We start from the raw sequence: 18,918 nt of genomic DNA on the forward strand, positions 1-18,918 counted from the left end.
CGATCTTTTTAGCTAAATCACGGCTTGGGACGTTGGGATTTGCTTTAACATTCCGCTTCACCTTTCCCTCCGTCTTTTTGTTCTCCGGTCACGGTTTTCTTCCAGCTCCTTTGCCGTGGTCCAACTTCAACCGCTCCTGGAACCGCTTCAACACTCTGGAGACGGTTGAATGGTGAATGTTCAACATTTTTCCCAACTGCCGGTGCGACAGGTCAGGAAATTCCAGGTGTTTGGAAAGAATTTGTTCTCTCGACTCGCGTTGGTTCACCACCATTTTCATTGAATCGAAAAACGCGACTTCGAGTTTGACAGCATGTAGACAATACACATCAATGAGAAAGTGTGCAAAATTTGGTTGATTTTTACCCAATGGTAAAAAAGTTATGCCCTGTTGAATGTGTCGCAATAATTTCGTGTTCGCCCTTTACGTACGACGTCAATGGGGATCGAAACCAAGGCCGGCTGGAATGTAAAGCTATTTTACACGACTACGCTATCCACATGGCTAATGATGCTTCAGCAGTTGTTCAGCAAATACGTGATAATATTGCACCTGATTATATAATAAAGTTGGAAAGTGTTTTCTAAGAGTAAAAAAGGAGCGCATGAAGGAGAACAATATCTATCTCGGTCTGGGCCGTGTATGTGGCAAGGTATGCGGAAAGCTTATGCTGCCTTTTGTTTTGCTCGCTCGTATTAATTTTATATAGCTGTACCATGTATATTATACAAATGCTTACTAGTATTTGTGAGTCAGGACATTTTCTGTTATGTTATGTTTCATTTAATGCCATAAATCGGGATGACTAAACATGAGCTAAAAATCAATTTTGGGTGTAGGGACACGTACGGGATTTTGACATAGAACTGTGATTGTGTGTAGTAATTGCATTTGAATTGAGTTTTTTCATTGTTCAAAATCTGTATTTTTTTCACTTTTGATACATCAAATAGAAGCCCCGAAAAAAAACCTTTCCTGTACGAACTTTTGTTCTTTAAACGAGTTAGATGAGATAACGTGATAGAATACGGAACCACATTCTGTTCAAAAATGTACACAAAAATATCATTAAAGCCATTACTACCCTTTTCTTCTGTTTACTCAATTATGCAAAAGAATACAAGGAGTCATTATTTGTCATTTTTAAACACAAGTCTAAATAGTTAGGATCTACATAAGCCTTGTAGGCTTATAGACTAAGTCAAATGAATGTATGACTACAGAAATATATTATAGATAAAGATAGCATTTTCTCCTTCGTTGCCACGTTGTCCGGAGCATCGTTTGTAGAGGGTTGTAATAACTTCATAGCCAAGTGATGTATATTGAGTATTCTATGGCCATGAGTGCTTCCTTGGGATGTTTGTATAGCTGCTGCAGTGAACTGATTTCATTGGGTGCTAAGTTCTGATTATGTATAGGAAAGGGAATGAAGAATGGCCAAGTGCATTCGAGGAAGTGAAGCGGGCTTCTAAGAAAGACATACCGTTCTGAATCATATTTCGGACACTTTGTTCTACTATCTTGAAATGCTTAATGCACTGATGATATAACTATAAAATCAATATCACAATTGCTTCTTTAGAGTAATCCATTGGTTTCACTATCATTTCATATGAGAATTAAATTTGAATTATAACATATTCGGCAAAAATCTATCAACACTACTCACTATCGTTTGTGTTTGACGTTTGCTTAGCGTGAGCACGTAGAATTTACCCGTTCATCAATATTTAAACTTCTCCCGTGTTTCATCAGTTCTCATCATCGTTAACAGTTTACTGTGATTGCTTGGTAAGTGTTTCGCAGTTGACTATAAAATACAATCAAGTGTAATGTAATTTTCGTTCAAAAAATTACGAAATGAAGTGTCCGAGATTTGAATTCAATCTGTCCGAAATTTGATTTAGTGTGCGAAGTTTGATTTTTATTCACTTCATTTGAAAAGCATTTTATTCGATGATTTTTTTTTAGGTTTTAGTTCAAATAGGTACCAAAGTAGAAAGCTTAAAAGCATATTGAATTAATTTATTAAAAATATCAACAAAATAATACCTGTGCATGAAGTTTAGTCCTGTTTTCAGCATCATATGCCTTAAGTGTCCGAAATATGATTCAGATATACCGGGGAACATAATATCAAGATCGCGACTTTTCAAACTATCATAATCTGATATGCGTGAGTATACCATTTCGAACTTCTAAATCAGCAGCCAGTTAAATTCATTAATTACATTTTTTACATAATCAAACAACATGCTCGATATTCTGACATGCTGGACCACAATTACATAAATTGTTAGTAGCAAGACCGACACGATAAAGACGTAAATGAGCCCAAATTTATTGAACTTTAGGGATAAAACTATCTTCCGAGATAATCCCTCCATTGATTCTGCCAACTGATTAATGCCTATTATCGGCAAATGGTGCATAATTCATAACACGTATCGACTCGCAATGTGAGCTTACGCCCATATGTAGGCAACAAAATTGCTCGTTACGTAGAGGAAGAAAGCGAGTGGTTAGTGCAACCGAAAAAACATACCCATTTCAATCGTCAAATTGTATACCTTTTTTACTATTTCGTTTGTTCGTGTTTTAAGCAAAAAATTGCTGGATAAATTTCTCGTCTAATGGTATATAACACAACATATGTCGCAATAACGATTTTGAGTAATGTGCGTTTGAAAACATTTAATGAATCGTTACATTTTTCGTAGAGTGACCCCCCTATATACACTCAACAAAAAAAAAACAGAGGAACAAAATGCGAAGTCGTAAATTCAAGTGATTTCTGTGATTTCGTAAATTTCAAGTGATTCTCTATCTTCGTGAAAAATCAACGCATATCGATGAGATGTGTATCATTTTGAAGCTACAACTTTCAGGTATTATAATATTTTACGTACATATTTTTATCTTGGTGTGTGTAGGTGTAGTGGGCAACAATATCGGGAAGGAATGCCAAATCGATTTTCTTTATTTTTTGAAGAATATTCGGGACTAATCCCATTTTTTGCCAACCAACTCAACAGCAAATCCAATTAACCTTATTAATCAGCTTTTATTTGGTTCCAAGAACGTTCCTGTAGGATCTTCCCACACAGAGATATTTCAATTTGAATGAAAAATTACCCCTTCGTCTTTGATGATGAATAATTCAATAAAAAACCATCGCAACGTAAATCGGAAGGCAGTTTTCGAACTCCAAAAAATTTTGCACAAGAATAATTTATTACTTTGACGAAAAACCTTATTTCATTTTTTTCGCATCGATTTCAAAAAAGTGCCAAAAACAGGATTCTTATAGTGTTTTACAAAATCCACTGTAGTTCTGCAAATATCGCAGTTAGTTCTAATATTTGCAGGCAAATTTTTAGCCTAGTGTATTCCCTAAACATCCGTGAACGTTTCATATTGATACGTTCAGCCGTTTTTTCTAGTCGATTTTTCAAAGTTTGGAGTAAATTAGAGGAGCATACAGCATGTCAAAAATCACTTAAAATATCCGACTTCGCGCTCTGTTCCTTTTTTTTGTCGAGTGTAGAAATCAAAGACATAGTGCTATGTCAAAATAAAAATCATCTACATTATCTCCATAAGGCTAATCTGATTCTAACAAGACCCTCGATTTCGACAACTTTGAAAACGACACTTCTTGTGCGAGTAGAATCCTCAATAGCGTGACACACATACACCGACCTAAGCGTCTGCGGTGGCTGGGTTGGAAAGTGAGAGCAACGGCCAATATCTCGTTGAAATCTTGGCACCGTTTCCTTCTCGAATGCACTTCACTGCTTCTAAGGCTAATTTTAGTCCTCCTGCGAGCGTACACATGCGAGCAAAAGAGTGAGAATTGTTTGTGTGCTGCGTCTAAAGAGTTGTCGAACGTTGCTTGAAAATGCTCGGTTCGAGAAATAGGAGGGGAGGAGGTAATTAAAACCAGAGATTTTTGACCTACTTACGCCCATGTTGAGTCGTGTTCTATTACAGAAAATAGATGCTTCTTTGATTGATGATTTGTTTTGATTTGCTCTAACGATAATATATTATAAAATATTATAGAGTGTCAATGTAATAGAAGAGTATATCAAATTCCAAAGGTCTCACAATTCGTGGCAAAAAAAAACTTTTATTACCAAAAACTATGCACCACCCATTCTCCCACCTCTCCAACATGCAGGAAGTGCGTACCACTAATGCTTTGCTGCATCGATTTGAAAATGTGATAATCAAAAGGTGCGACTGTGCGAATATATCCCACGTCACAAATTCAGTAAGCTATGTTAGTATTTGAGAGCTTCAAATTTTCAATTACACTTTACAAATCATCTAAGCAACTTTTTCTGGTTATTAGGTCATTCCTCCGCACCCAGATAAGAAGCAAACAGGGCTTCATAAACAACTCGCAACAGCATTCCCATAACATCTATCCATACACACTCCATCCACATTCCATCCATACACACTCGCAACCCACCTAATTGGGTCAGTATACTTTACTCTTTTACAGAGCCCCGTCACGAGTGAAGATAGACAGGTAGACCTAGAGAGAGAGGGGGGAAACTTGCAGTTTTTTTATTATCCTAGCCAATAGCTGTCAACTCTTATCAATCTGACATGCTGCAGTTGAGAGCACACTGCACACAGTCAGTCTTTCTCCGTTGGGACGCTCGGCCTCGTTGAACGAAGTTGTCTGTTTACCCATGCGGGAGTATTTAAAAATTGATAAGCCATTGATGCACTTCGTCGTCGGTAGTCGTTTCGCAGCGAAAGTATTTTTCGATGTGAGTTGTGGTAGACTGACGGAGCGGAAGTTCCCGATTCGTTGCAAATCGATTACTGATTGCAGTGAGTTCGGATGCATTCGTGAGGTGGCGATAAAGTGTTGTTCATCGTACCTCGTAAACGTTTCCGACGTATGATGATGTCATTGTATCGATACATTGCCAAATAGAATAGGGCCTGTCGGTCTGAAATTCTTCAAACTCCCCACGAAGTTATAGCAATCTCTTGCGGAGATAAGCTTAAACGGTTTTAATTAGTAGTTTTAGAGGAAACGTCGTTCATCCTCTTGCTTGGCTGGAATTACAATTTCGCACTAGATGTTCCATTCAAGATAACCAAAAACGCATAAACGGTATCCATTAAAAGGCAACCCATGTGTTTGGTTCCGAATTTTAACCAGCAAAAATTTTCAAATGTGACCCTCCTAGCGAAATTCTAATGCCACTGCGTATGCAAATATTGTTACCCTCCTCATTTGAAAAGTTTTTGCAAGGTACACACATTCGCATGTCTGAGAGTTGTTAGAGTAATAATTTAATTTTTACTGACAGTCGACGTCGTCGTCACTGATCAACAACACAACACTGGCGCGAGGGTTTGAGGGTGGATTCGGTTTGTTGATTTGGTACCGAACGGAACTAAACATATCGATGTTTTTATGTTGCGTGCCGTTGTTGGATTATTGGGGCTCGGTTGCGCGAAGTGATGGGAAGTGAACGATTGAGTCACTTCCTGTCACGGAAGTCGAAATGGATAACAAGGGTTACCATTTTCAAGGTCTCAGCGATGAGTAATGTAGTTTTTGTATTCTAATTTGTTTCAGAGGCGGGGCGAGTGGGGAGACCTCGAAAATAAATTGAAACTTTGAGGCCAAATTGAGACATACTATTTCAAATAATAAATTAATAGATCAATTTCGCTCTGTGAATTTCGTAGTGACTTGGGTAATTTTCAGTTAGTACCTAATTGACATGTCTTTACCATAGAACATGCCTTGATTGTATCCTGAATGGCATGTTCGACAATAAGCGTTTCCAGTGCAAGTTAGAAGAACTTTCTTTGGCGAAAGAACTTCCGAACTAAATATAAAAATATAAGGATTGAGCTCCCCGGCATGACATGTGCTACGCTAACTAAGAATACAAATTTAGTCATTATAAGCTATTCAGTTAGTGTGTGCATCGCATATAACCTGATGATATTTCCATGATAGTAACTGCTTCACACGGCGCAAAAGAGACTTAATACGATTTTTAAAATGAAAATTGAAACAATTTCCCACATTATAATCTTTGACCTAAATTTTTTCGGTCTTATAGGTCTAAGTTAGAATTTTTCGCAAAAATTAAAAAAAAAACCTTAGGCCTTTTTCAAAAAGTCGCATAGATTTTTTTAGATTTCGAGTGTGCCAAGTTGCTTAAATGGCCAACGTTTTTATGCCCACAACGTTCCACTGCAATTGGATATTCTTTTGCAAAATCCTAGTCGATAAAAAGCTATTAAATAATTGGAAACAAATCTCAGACTCATTTTACTGACAGTGCAAGATATTGAGACCTAGGGGGTCTCCGTAGCCACATTGGTTGCGCGTTCGCTTAGTAAGCGATCGATCGTGAGTTCAAAACTCAGGGCCCTCATTGACCATCTTTGTGTTGCTACAGAATAGCTACGTCCACGCAACAATCATCAGCGATGGAGATCGATCCACGGTCGAAATAAGATCGATTCATCCATACAACTGCTCTGCTCTGCCAGACACATCGGGCAACTGTTCTATAAATAACTCAACAATGATCAATCAACTGTCTCCGCTGTCCGGTGGTCCAACTGGATAATGGAAGAACAGAAAGAATACCCTTACGCCTAAATGGCTACTGTGTGAATGTACCATATGTAATGGTATAGAAGGAATACTGGCGAATGGCAGCTGTGTAATGTGATAATTATAGACATGATAACCATGTGACATGTACACGATTAAAATTCGGCTCTGTTACAGCTAAAATGCTAATGAGCCTTAAATAAATAAATGGGATAAAAAAAAAAAAGATATTGAGACAACATAAAATTCAATCACCAATGCCCCTGCAGTTCATGACAAATGAACCGAACTTAATTATATGCAACCGACACTCCGTCACGCGTAACAGTTGGTTTTTGCATTAATCCCCACACTCATTCGAGTCACTGTCTCACTGAGAATGAACACTCGAGATATTCATATGTATCTTCGATCAGCTGACAATGGAAGGGGACAAAATTCCATTCAGAGAAATATCATCTCATTGACACAGCATTAGACGTTTTTACGCTTGTTCGTGTGTGTGTTTTCCTGGTTTGTTTTTAGCTTAGCCGCTTATTGCACACACATCGATGGGCAACGACACATTCGAGTACTGGGTTTATGGTTTTATGACCAACGAAAAATTCGCCAGGACGATTCAGGAGATTCAGATTCCAAATTTAGATTCCGAATTCATTCCAGATTCGGAATCCAGCTTCCATTCTAGATTTCAGATTTACATTTAGATTCCAGAATCTAAAATCCAGATTCCAGAATCGTGATTCCATATTCAGATCTCAAATTTAGATAATAATTCATTCTAGATTGTGATTCTAGATTCAGTTTCCAGAATCGAGATTCCATATTCAAATTCCAAATTTAGATTCAAATTCCAGATTCAGATTACAGATTCCAGAATCCAGAATCAGATCCCAAATTTAGATTCCAGATTCAGATCCCAAATATAGATTCCAGATTCATTCCAGATTTATTCCAGATTCATTTCAGATTCATTCCAGATTCAGATTCCAGATTCCAAAATTCAGAATCCAAATTTCAGATTCCAAACTCTAGATTCCAGATTCCAGATACCAGATTCCAGATTCCAGATTCCAGAGTCCAGATACCATTCCACATTTACATTCAGATTCCAGCTTACAGAATCCAGATTCCAAATTCAGATTTCAGATTTAGTTTCAGATTTCAGATTCCAAGTTCATATTTATATTTCAGGTTCTGATAGAAGATGCTGATTTTAGAGTTCCGCACACGACACTAAGATGCAGCATCAAATACCGATAGATATTCAGGGAAGACTGGATTATATACAGTCTCCGATTTCTTCTCAATGTGTAACAGTTCGGCGGTTCATAAGATTGACGTCTACATGACGCCTCTTGCAAAAATATACTTGACTATCACAAAGCACCATCTATCAGTGGATACGTGTCAAAATTTTTAAAATCTAATTTAAAATAAAAATAAAAATTTGTTTAAATTTTTTTCTTGCATTTGATTTTTTGATGAAAAAATTGTTTGAAAATATTGATCGATACAACTTAGCAAGATGTATTTTCAGATTTTTTTTCATATTTTTGTCTTAAAGGTATTGAGAATGGCGTGAAAAAAATGAAAAGGTGCATTTTTCACCAAAGATCCTCTGTAGTACCATATAAGGACTGAAATATATGGTACTACTGCCAAAATGTTTTATTTAATACCCTATACAATATTTTTCACACAGCTGGTGATTTGGTTTAGGGGCACTTTTTACTCCCTTACCCAGCCAGACCCTTTGGAAATATAAAAAAATATTTTTTCGTACCGCGCAACACTGAAAAAAATCTGGACAAATCACACATATCTAGAAGAGCCGTAGGAACACATTTAAATATGAATTAGAGTAGTACTGAATCTCTAAATCCCAATAAAATGTTTTCAAAATTTCAATATTTTTTTAGTACATCTATTTTTGTTGACATTTTTTTTTGATGATTTTTCTTGATACACCTAAGTGAGATGCACATTCAGTATTTTTTTCAAATTTCTATCTCGAAGCTTTTGAGCAGACTTCCTGTGTGCGTGCTTTATTTCCGAGAGACGAGTATCGATTTTTTCTAGAGATGGGCAAACCGTTCACGAACGGTACGAAAGAACTAGTTCGCCGAAAAGAGTGAACGAGCGGTCGTTCTTTTTCAAAGAACGGTAGTTCTCCCCACGAACTGATTGCGAGCGAACGGTTTGTGAACGAACTGATTCCGTAAGAACGGTTTGCGAGTGAACTGTTTGAGAGTGAACTGTTGGAGAGTGAACTGTTGGAGAGTGAACTGTTTGCGAGTGAACTGTATGGGAAAGAACTGATTGAGAGTGAACTGTTTGGGAACGAACTGTTTGAGAACGATGTGTTAGCGAACGAACTAGTGCAGCTGAACTGATTTGCACTGGACGGAATGGATAAATAAAACGAGAACGCTTGTAAGGAAAATAAAATGATTTGTCATTTATGAGCAAAATGCATGTAACGCAGGGTTTATTTTGTTAATGTATACTCAATTTTGGGTTAGAAATTAAATTAGATTTTCGTAGTTTTAAAAGCAAGCTACATATTTTCAATTTCATGTATTCTTTCAATTCCGCGTAACAATCATATACTTTCTGATTATCAGAAAAAAATCTGGAGGAAGCTGGGGCGATATAGGATTAGGTAAACATAAAATTTTATAGTGAGGGCATGTTGAGAAAAAAAAAGGTTTTTCGTTGCTTTCAATTCATTGTTTGGCGTGTACGTGTTATCGTGATTTTTTGTATGATTGATTGTTAGTGAAAATCGGTGATGAATTTTTTTCTCTGAATGAACATTATGAAATATGATCTTACATGGAACCTGTGTGTTGTTCAAAAACATAATATGAAAAATTGCACATATTTTGTCCGCATCAAATTATTACCTAAACTTTTGTCGATCGATAAACATATTTTCACATACAGTTTGCGACTTTTAATGGAGCAGCTTATCTTTCCCCACTAAATTTCAAAAATATAAATCCCATACGTACACTATCCAGTCCAACGATATCAATTAATAGCTGTCTATTAATGTTGGGTTACAGCTAACATTCTATGTTGTTCTTAATACCGCTGAACGAAAGAGCGAAAGAACGGTTCAAAAGAACTGATTCACTTAGATGAACGGTTAGTGAGTGAACCGTTCATCAATGTGAACTGTTTTGCCCATCTCTAATTTTTTCTTCCCCACAACCCTTCCATGTGCAAACGATGAGATCGGACTCTAGCACGCGAGCTTGGGATTGGCTCTTTCTCTTTTCTTTCGTAAAATATTGAGATGCTATCAGACTTCCTGTGCGCGCGCGGCTAAATTTCGAGAGACGAGTATTGATTTTCTCCTCCTCACAATCCCTTCATGCGCAAGCGATGAGACCGGGCTTTAGTACACGAGCCTGGGTTCGGCTCCTTCTCTACTCTTTCGTAAAATATTGAGATGTGTACATGTGTTGGTGCTCGCGAGACTTTCTCGTGTGCCTTCCTCAAAGTGACATTTGGTGCTGTCGGGGGAAGTTGTGCTTGTGGTGTTAAAATTTTAATCTTCGTAATATGGCACGTAGAACAATTAGTGATGAAGAACTATTTCACATAAATATCGCTGCTTTTTTTTTTCTAACGTTCCTAGAGGAACTTCGCCGTCTCAACGTAGTATTACTTGCGTCATTTTTATTAGTACTTAGTTGAGATTTCTATGCCAAATAACACGCCTTGAATGCATTTTGAGTGGCAAGCTCTAGAATACGCGTGATCACAGTGCAAGTCGGAGGAAATTTCTTTGACGAAAAATTCCCCCGACCAGAATGGGAATCGAACCCGAACACCCGGCATGTTAGTTATGACGCTAACCACTCGGCCAAGGGAGCACAATTATATATCGCTGCTAAATTCATCCAATCAATTCATTCATTTGTTGCACACAGCAAGCAATGATTGTGTGAGACATGAGGCTGAATATTACAAAGCACATTGTCTCTTCTACGTGCTGTGCGAGATATCAGAAGGCCTAACCAAATGTCACTTTGAGGCAGGTACACGAGAAAGTCTCGCGAGCACTAATGCACGAGCATCTCTTCGTGTACACAACACATGCGCATCGTTCGCATCGAAACGCGACGAGGCATTTCCTGAACACATCACAAAATTTCTCGTACGAAAAGGGAAAGAGCCAATCCCAAGCTCGCGTACTAAAGCCCGGTCTCATCGCTTGCACATGGAAGGGCTGCGAGGAAGATAAAATCGATACCCGTCTCTCGGAATTTCAGCGCACACAGGAAGTCTGCTCGCTCGGCTGCCTTCTACCTCGCTCATTTATTGCAGATAGCTCCCAATGACTTTGTGAGATGCGCGACTGGATAACGCAAAGCACACTGTCTCTTTTGCGTGCTGTGCGAGTTCTCGGAAAGTCTACTTTTGAGGATGGCGTAAAATAAACGAAAAAGTACGTTTTTCACTATAGATCCTATGTTAAGCCACATAGGGGTTCAAAAAAACCGCCAAAATTTCTTATTTAATATCCTATACAATATTTTTCATACAGCTAGTGATTTGGTTTGGGGGCACTTTTTACTGTCTGAACGAAATTTGAATGATCTATCCAAAAACTTTTGTGCCGCCCTGAAAGTTCAACCAACCATCCATCCAACGAAAAGTGGTTTACGCAATAGAGAAGCGAAAAAAACCTCTTTTATCTCCACACAGTCACCAGTCTAATTCCAAACGAGATCGAGATAAGTCTAAGATTATTTTCCAACCAATTTCTATGAGCGTGAACGGTGAATAAAAAAGAAGTTGAATTGTGTAAAATCCAAAAGGTGTTCTTTGGGTGAAATTATATCGCTGAAAGCGAAATCAATAAAATCACCAGTGAATAAGTGTATTTTTGAAATCTTCGCTACGATTTATGAAAGGTGTCCGAAAATAGCGCGAGAATTGCGGTGCGTTTAGTCTCAGTTCGTGGCTGAGATCGTAAGCTGGAAAATTTCACTCGATCCTTTAGGCTGCTCTAGGAAGCGGAAGAAAATCCTTCATCACCCCTTCTGGTAAACCCCCACCACTCCTTTACCCGGACAAGCACTTCAAGACCGATGAGTGATTACCGAAACTGATGCCTATTTTGAGGGAAAACCGAAAGAGTACTATAAAAATGGTATCGAAAAATTGCAAGATCGCTATAACCGCTTTATCGCCCTCGAAGGCAATTATGTAGAAAAATAAAATTGAATTTTGCAAAAAAAAAAAATTTTACTGTGTTACCTTATAAACTTTTCAGCCGAACTGTTCTAATCGAATCCTATGGAGTCAAAAAAAATTGTTTTTTATGCTTTTATTTTTCGTTTTATGGATATAGAAGAAATAAATTTTCGATTCATCCCTTTAAAGTCAAAAAAACACATTTTTCACACGAAAAAAAATAATTTATCCAGAATCTCTCAGGAGGTGATAGACGATCATATTTGATGAGAAAAAATCCTTCTACGTATAAGAACTTTTTTCTTGTTGCGGACTGTGTTATCTCAAACTGGCTCTATATTAAAAAAATACGCTACGTAAGACGATTCTGTTGCTTTTATTTGAAAGATGAAAAACTTCTTTTTCTTCAATTTGTTCTTTGACACCCAACTTCTATCATTCTTCGTTTTGCTAACATGGATTATATTATTTTTCTCAAACTCTTTTCGCAAGGCAACGATACATTAATTATTCTATAATAAAGAGTATAATTTAGAGCCCAAATATCCACATAACCCAGCATTCAGTTCTTGGTGATATGTAACGTTTCGACTAACGCTCCATTTTCATATCAGTAACTTTCGCTAGCTAAAAAAAAGGAACAACAGATTGCACTCATCCCACCCTTCGCTTCCCATATATGCATTTTGCACATTAACATAATGACTTTTCCTTTCCCGTATACCAGGCAACGATGTAGAATCCAGAAACAGGCGAACCGACGAGACGGTATGTTCAGACGGCTATTTATAGACAACGGTAGCATAAACACATGAAGCGCAGTTAGAAGCACAAATCCAAAAAAAAAAACGTGCGTCGGGTGGGTGGCCATGTAGCACAAAGATGGGAAGCTGTCGAATGAATGAGGCGATGCGTGTTTTCGACTTCGAAAACATTGAAAAGGAAAGAAAAACCAAAACAAAATTAGACCGCGAACAAGAATTTGTGCGCTGACCGAGTTGTCTGTGATGCTGATGGTGGCGGATCAGCGCTGGCGTAATCATTGTTGCAACAGACTTTCAGCACCTACAAGCGCCGTTTATCTGCCCACGACTTTACACGTGAACCTGTGTGTGTGTGTGTGTGTGTGTGTGTGTGTGTGTGTGTGTGTGTGTGTGTGTGTGTGTGTGAAACGCACGAACTTCGCCAACGGTGGTCTGGTGGAGAAACATGGTCGTTTTTAAATATATGTTTCTTGTGTTCAAAAAAGTTGATGCGTTGCCAAAAACAAAACAAAACTTTTCCGGCTACGGCCGGAAAGCACTCTGGTGCCTACTTGTCTGTACATTTGCTGTATCTCTCTCCGACCACTTCCAGTCCCGGATTTTAGCATTGTACGAGAGATGAAAGAAATCGATTTGCGTTTTCGTCATCTGTGGTCCACTGGCAGGTCAACCTTGTTTACTCCCAATTATTTTAATCGTTTGCACCACGCACACCTATCTACGTATTCATATCAACTGTAAATATGTGCCGTTTCTGGAACTAATCTAATTAATTCCACATTCACAGATCCGATCCCACCCAAAACTCCGTTCCGTTTTCCGTTGGCCATTCTACCTAGGCTGCTGGCTTTTGAGGGTTCTGGTTTTGACCAGCAACAGAGAGAGAGAGAGGGCGAAAAATTGAATCAAACCTGGAAACCACTGATAATTTAATGGTTAATTAACCTGAGCTGCGTTTGACTGGCTCCAACGCCAGCCAAAGATAGCAGCGAGTTCTCTGTTAGTGGAAATCGTTCACAATGATCTAGTGAATTTATTCGAATGAACGAGCTCCATGAATGTAAACTTAAACGCTCGAGTAATACGACAAATAAATATAAATGGAATATATGTATCTGGAACCTGAATCGCTTTCAAACGTATCAGATCCACCCCACCTCTACTTACTCCGAATTCAAAAAGTTTCATCTATTAGAGTAACTGACCAGAACTTCATTGGTCACATCCAAACATATTCCGAGCATTTCCAGGATACCTTTTATGATCAGTTCCTGAGTTGACCCTAAAACCCATAATAAAATTACACAGAAAATCTATCTTGTTAAAAAAAGGCGAATAAAATGCTTAGCAGGAATAGGAGCATATGAGCCGAGATGAAACAAATAACACGAAGTAAGTATCTTTTTTAATGACCCAGAATCTGACTCCTTCTTCTTTAAAATGCGTCCTATTTTTACCCCAGAGCCTTGATTTATTTTAAGGACATGTTTCGACCCGTATGCTGGATCTACATTTCAACTATCTACTACTATTTTTCCAATGATACGAATGTTTCTATTGGATGCCATGAGAAAACCATGAGAGAAAATAAAATGGAATTAAACGTATTATGTCTATTGAGCGTTATTACAAATCCAGTTCAACTTTCAACACACTTTGAGCATTTAATTTTCGAGTTTCTAGCCTCGTTCGTGCTTTTCGATGAAAATTCTCTCTCTTCAATGATGCATTGTCATGCGATAGGTTCAGAACTTTTTTCACAAACAAGGTAAAAATTGGAAGCTCCTACTGCGACTGAACGATTATTTCCATCCAAGAGTTATGCAATCTTTGATCTTTTATTTGATATGCAGATAATACAATTTCAGCAGAAGACGTTGGACACAATTGACACATTCTTTATTTTATCTGCACAAACGCCGGGCCAAAGTTTTTTTCTCGACGAATACTTCCAAGCATAACTCCGTCCGTTTTTTCGCTATATCCGGAAAGTTGAAAATCACATCCGGGTTAATATACGTTAGGTAACGAGTGCGATATGTTAAAGGGGATTGTATTGGGTTGGGGAAAAAGAAATGTCGTATTTCTGATCGAAATTTGACGCTTTATTGAACATACTTAAAATTATCCAATTTAAGTCAAATATGCGCAGTTTTGTTCGCAAACTTGTTGCCATTTAGAAAGCAACTTCATTATCCCCTACCCTTATAAAACCCCCCTCCTTATTTGCAAAAAACTCGGACAGCTAGTTTTCGCAAGCCTCTTTTGAGGCCAACTTAGTATCACCAAGAGCGTTTTGCATGGACCGGAAGAGATGATAATCACTTGGAGCCAGTTCCGGACTATACGGTGAGTGTAATAGGACATCCCATCCGAGCTCTCGTAGCTTCTGGCGGGTCATTAAAGATGTGTGAGGCCGAGCGTTGTCCTGGTGGAAAACAACACCATTCCTATTGATCATTTCTGGCCGCTTCTGGTCAATCGTCTGCTTCGAACGGTCAAGCTGCTCACAGTAGAGAACCGATTTGAGGGTCTGGCCATAGTTGAGCAGCTCATAGTGGATGATTCCCTTCCAATCCCACCAAACACACAGCAAAACCTTCCTGGGCGTCAATCCGGGCTTGGCGATGGTTTGGACCGGCTCACCGTGCTTCGACCACAACTTTTTTCGCTTTACGTTGTCGTACGTGATCCACTTTTCATCACTAGTCACCATCTTCAAAAATGGGTCGAGTTCGTTCCGTTTCAGCAGTGCATCGCAGGCGTTGATTCGGTCTAAAAGATTTATTTGCTCAAACTCGTGTGGCACCCATACATCAAGCTTTTTTGGAAACCAATCTTCTGCAGATGGTTCCAAACGGTTTTATGTTCTATACCCAGTTCCTGGTCAATCGAGCGAATGCTCACATACCGGTTTACTTGGATGATTTCAACGATTTTATCGGTTTTCACGACGATTGGTCTACCAGTACGGGGTGCATCTTCGACAGCCACTACACCAGAACGAAATCGATCAAACCAACGCTGTGCTGTGTGAATCGTTACAGTATCGGGTCCATAAACTACACGAATTTTTTCGGTCGCCTTCGTTGCAATTTTACCTCGCAGGTAGTAAAAACGTAAAATATGGTGACTTGCTTGCTTGGTGGACTCCATCTTTGACGCGCTATAAATTGAGACTGAAAAGGACAATCACAACACTGTCAAAACGACACTTGTAGCACAGATTGTCGTCTTTAAATAGCCGTATAGTATGACCCGATGCGATAAGTACAACACAAGATATGTTTAAGTGTTGCCATATATTGACAATATACCACATTTCTTTTTCCCCAACCCAATATGAACAATTTTAGAATTAGAACAACTTCATCGAAAATTTTGCGAAATTCCTTGCGTTTTGATTGCGGATTTCGTAGCAAATCCAATTTTAATACTTCCAGGTAGCAGTAGAATGGTTTCTGTGAGGTGATTTAGATTTCACTTTCAGTAGTTCGGATTTCATAATTTTGTCCATAACACTTCACAAGTTCCGTTGGGTCATCGAAAAGGAAAGGAACCGTCGGTGCCTCTGTCTGACATTCACTCAAAAACTATTGACCTGTCGATGCTGCCGTAACACAAAAAAATCCATTTTAGTTCCCGCAGCCTATATTCCATAGCATGTGCGACAATCTCGTACATCTTTGACCGGAAAACTAATGCAAAACTCCGTTAAAAGTTTGGATGGCTTTCCTTAGGCTTATTCTTCTCTTGTTTCTTTACCTCACCGACAGGATTTTTTGAAAAACAAAAATTCACACTGCTTAGAAAGTCGTAATGCGCTAAAATACATGCAGTAACTTATAAGAGAGCCGAAAAATACACTGCGCAAAAAAAAAATCCCGACTTCGTGGAACCATTCTCGACCTTTTCCCGCATTTTTCCCGATGTATATTGATTCCCGACTTTTTTCCGCATTTCCCACCTTTCCCGAATGGGTGGCCACCCTGAATAACATTCAATTCATGAGAAACGTACGTTGTACGTTGTACATTTTAGGTCGACATTTCTGTTATTCTAAACATCAATTATATTACTCTCATTGGGAAACACTTCATGTTTCAAAGTTTTTTTTTCACAATTGACATAGCGTAAAAAAATCAACTGCAATGTCACTAACCTTTTATTCCAAACATGAGCCAGCTGTATAACAAAAATGTCTGATCGACGTTATGATTTACTTTTTCCAGAACCGTCACCACGAACTATATTTTTTCACTCCTCCCAGCCGTTTGGTCGTTTCACTTTGGCAGGCCGCCGTTTCACTTTTTGCGTATAAACATCAAGCACACCACGGAACGGATAGTAATATTTTTCTTGTGCTTTCACTTTTGTTCACGACACTGTTTTCCTACTTCATACCACTTGATCGCTACGACGGCTTTTCTTTTATCCGTATTGGTTACACTAATAATTTGTACGGAGCTTTTAGTTAAATATTCTCTTCGGAAATTGTATTTCCTCTTTCTATTTTATCTTTAGATGTTTTGCACTGGTGAAACTGTGTTACCTATTATATATATTTGTTTAGCTTCTTACTGAATGGGGTGTAGAAATGCACTGTTGTCACACACTTGAAACATTTGATTTTTGCGGGAGATTCACTGGATTTTTTTACCATATTAGCTTGTTTGCTTGGTTTGTACATGCACACAGACACTTATTGCATAGACTTTATTTGCCATCGATTACACTTTTAGAGGTAAGATGCAGATTTTACAAGCTAATAAAGGTTGAAATTTATTTTCTTCTTGCACAACATTAAATGGTAACCTGTCATATATATATATATATATATGTAAGGATCTTCTAGAGAATCAAACATTGAGTTGTATAAAATTTTTAAGTACACCAAAACTGGACAAACTGGTTATTTTTTATTTGCGGGATTCGTCTCACTGGTGGTAGCACTGGAAGTTCTGGGGAAGAAGGGAGAAAAATAAATTATTATTATGTTATGAATGAAATAATTTTGAAGAGAAATGCTGTTTGAGTTTATGAAATAGAAAAAAAACAACTGCTGTATTGTATTTAAGATACATAAGAAGTAGATGAATAGCATAATGTTTCATTTTACTCGGTAGTCAGCAGTCAACAGCATATACAGCATACATGATTGTCCGTTCCGTAGTTCTGTTGGACAATTGACAAACTTGGATAATTCAACTTCTGATTTGTTACGGGTTTGTCGTTTTTCAATGAGGATATCTTGATAGGAGGACTGGAGGACTGGAGGACTTATTAACAATATGGGCCTTATTCCCGTATATACTTTACGGTGAAAATGAAGTGTATCCGCGTGACAACGGTCCGACGTCGATATCTGGACACGAAATCAGTTTCTAATAAGGCACACTACTCTCTATAAGATTAGTCGGCCCGAAGGCAGTTTTAAGTTGCTAAAATTTGAATGAAAAATTTTACTTGGCATTAATTATCTACTTGAAGCAGGTTGATCATACCCAATCTTAACCTACTTTCTATAAACTTTCCGATATTTCCATTAAAATTTATCATTATAATATAAAATTATCTCCGGATACAATTTTTGTAAGAGATTATTTCACCACATGAAGGAAACTGAGTTTTCCATTCACATTGAACACTAATTTGATACGGTGAAATTAATTTTCATTCATAATTTCTATTTGAAAAGTGTGCATTCTGCCTGAAAACCCATTACAGGTCGGACTCGATTATATGTGATTCGATCATATACAATTTAGAACTCGATTATATACAGTTTGAAAAAGAACATTTTTTTTATATTTCAAAAATGACTTATTTCAAAAAGAAATGTAACCTTTCAACTTTAAGGTGTAATTTAAGTGGCTAATTCATGTACAGTGGGGTGAAAAAAAGTTTTTCACTTCCAAAAAGTTATAAAAAATCCATAAATTTAGATGTTCCACTACTACAGGGTGGGCCATTTAAAGTGGAAGGATTTGTTTTTGCAATAGCAAAGTAAAGAAGTGGAATTTTAAATTTCATTTTTTTTTTAAATTCATTTATTTTGGCCCAAGGAGATTTGTTCTAACTACTTTTTTTTAGGCCGGTGGCTCCACTCGATTATCCCTAAGGTTAGCCTCAAACCATGGTTCAAAAGTCTGGACTTTATTAACACCTTCTCCCGACTCATGTCCAATCACTGTTCGTTAGATGCGCTACTCTTTCGTATTAATCATGCCGACAACAATCTTTGTGTTTGTGGCCAAGGTTACCACGACATCGAGCACGTTGTTTGGTCGTGCGAGCTGTATCTTGTCGCCAGATCGAATTTAGAA

At 37.9% G+C, this 18,918-nt stretch overlaps 1 protein-coding gene across 5 annotated transcripts in view; it reads right to left on the reverse strand.

Annotated features, from left to right (window-relative positions):
* LOC129770491 (ecdysone receptor) overlaps positions 1 to 18,918 on the reverse strand; it is a 680,728-nt gene that overhangs the window by 494,658 nt on the left and 167,152 nt on the right. For 4 of the 5 annotated variants that reach the window (XM_055773362.1, XM_055773359.1, XM_055773361.1 and 1 more), the window contains one exon: positions 16,755 to 17,553. The gene's annotated coding sequence lies outside the window, so the exon portion shown is untranslated. The remainder of the gene's footprint in view (positions 1 to 16,754; positions 17,554 to 18,918) is intronic. The other variant, XM_055773363.1, reaches the window with a different exon arrangement.

The sequence above is a fragment of the Toxorhynchites rutilus genome, chromosome 2 (assembly GCF_029784135.1).
Source record: "Toxorhynchites rutilus septentrionalis strain SRP chromosome 2, ASM2978413v1, whole genome shotgun sequence".
Taxonomy (NCBI): domain Eukaryota; kingdom Metazoa; phylum Arthropoda; class Insecta; order Diptera; family Culicidae; genus Toxorhynchites; species Toxorhynchites rutilus.